Below are 2,255 nucleotides of genomic sequence, written 5' to 3'. Positions count from 1 at the left end.
AGCGGAGCCGGAAGTGAGGAAACCGGAAGTAGCGCTGTCCACGGCTCAGACGACCTCTCTCTCCCTCAATCTCGCCGAACCCAGCCACGTCTCTATGGTGCCACGGCACCTCCCCCGAGGGACCCCCCCCCCCCGCCCCGCCAGTCTCCGGGAGACTGGCCCCGCCCCTCTCGCTGCGGCCTTAGCAACCACATCCGGGGCTCCGCCCGTGCGGTTGCCCGGGTAATTTTCTGGCTTCGGTGGGATCAAAGAGGGGTGTGTACGCGGGTTCCGAGGCACCTGCCAGAGCTGGGAGCTTGCGCGGGCCTGAGCTAGACGGGTCGGAGGTCTCCAGGAGCCCTCAGCATCCCTTCTTTCTCATTCACACACCAGCCTCACGCGTTAGGCGTCCCCCCAGCAGACGGTGAGCGGGTGGCGGGAGGGTGGAGGTGGACGTAGCTCACCGCCACGTAAATCACCCGAGAGCCAAAGCTCCCTTCTCCGCTGCTGGGAGCACGGAGGTTGCTCCAGTCCCGCGGGGGTGGGAGGTGGAGGGAATGCGGGGTTAGGGAGCAGATGCGCTGCGGGCGCCTCACCGCCGCTTCCTGGGTGCCTGAAGAGCCCCTCCCGGCCACGTCATCACGCCCACCCCTTTCGGGGAGACCGGACCACCCACGGCCACGGGCATCCCTGAGTTCTTGTCACTGCTCAGTCTTTGAGATCACTTTCTGCTCTGCTCGCTCGCTGACAGGGGATCCCCGTATTTTTCTTTCCTGCTCCTATTTCTTTATCCATAGAACCGATTGTTTTCCTTTCTTTGCTTGCCCCGTTACTTCTTAAGTAGACCACTGCCCTGTCTACAGACACCGCTGGACGATCCCTTTTTCCCACAGCCCTTTGTAGTTTCCTAGGTTGCGGCCCCCAAACTGTACTCCGGACACTCTCCCTCGCCCCGCACCGGATGGAGGGAGTGTATGGCTCGGCAGCGGTTCTAGACACGCCTGAAGCTCATTTACGTACTGTACACACAGTTGACTCCTCCACACACGTGCCTCCCTTCAAGGCTCTGGGCGGCTTTTCCTTGGACAGCGTGGCTGCTCATCTTTACCGCCGTTTCCTTAAAAATACGAAGGGATTCAAACAGTGCTCTCCATGGGGTTTATCCTTCTTTAGGTCATCCTTCTCACCTGCCTTTCCTTGTCACGTCAGTTAACAAGATATATATAATAACGTAGTGCCCCAAGGCAGACTCTGCCTCTATAAATTTCTAGGGAATTTCAGTGAACAGTATATCCCTGTGTACAGATATCTTCTCCACAGCCGTGAATAGTAAATACCCATGACACCACAAAGGTTTCAAAAATAAAATAACAATATTTATTTTCTACAATCTCCAGGACATCTCCTCTAACAGAAATAGCACTGACATCTCAAAACATAAATTGAATATAAATGGCCCTTATCTTAAATGGTTCTGTTCTTAAAAGAAAAGAGCGAATATAAATGCCACTTCACTCAAACTGTAACAAGTTCTGTAGCTTACTAGGGACTTTCAGTTCGAAGCCATCCTGTTTGTCTTCTCAATTATAAGGAAAGGATCCCAATTAGAATAATTACTGCTCTTATTGTATAGGAACCGAATGGACTTTAGTAGCTAAGTACACGTGTTCTTGGAGTTCCAACAGGTGACTAGGAGGAGCTGCCTGGCAGTGCTGGTGGCGCCGGAGTGATGAGTACTGAACTGTTTGAGCTGACTGGTGTCTTAAGGATTCCTTGGAGCTGTCTTGAGTTTGGGGACACAGAGCTTCATTACAGTTAGTCTCACTATTAGTCTGTTACACTCAGGTTTGTGGACACTTGCTTTAGTAATTTGTCCTTAGATGGACGATGTCCTTGGAAGATGCTGATGGCTTTGATAGAGATTCTGATGGACTTGGAACTAATGCTAACTTCTGCTTGGTGAAGGTGCTATGGATCATGTTAGGTACTTTTCAGTCTAGTGTGATTCTGGCACTGTGCATGCATGATTAGTCCTCATATAGAATGTGCAGAGCTATATACAGGGTTAATCTTCCCCATGATTTCTGCTGCCCCGAGGGAAATCAGAATGCAGGCTGGCTTGAAAAAACACTGGAAGCTACTTCAGCTAGTGATGAAAAACATGAAACTCTATGCACTTTCTTTGGGAAAAGGAAGCAGTAACAGGTATTCTTCAGATTTGGGGAAATTTTTCATACTAACTGAAAGACCTTATTTTAAACCTAATTCTGCTTAGA

The sequence above is a fragment of the Plecotus auritus genome (genome assembly GCF_963455305.1).
Source record: "Plecotus auritus genome assembly, chromosome: 6".
NCBI classification, from domain to species: Eukaryota; Metazoa; Chordata; class Mammalia; order Chiroptera; family Vespertilionidae; genus Plecotus; species Plecotus auritus.
Note: the sequence above shows the minus strand (reverse complement) of the source record.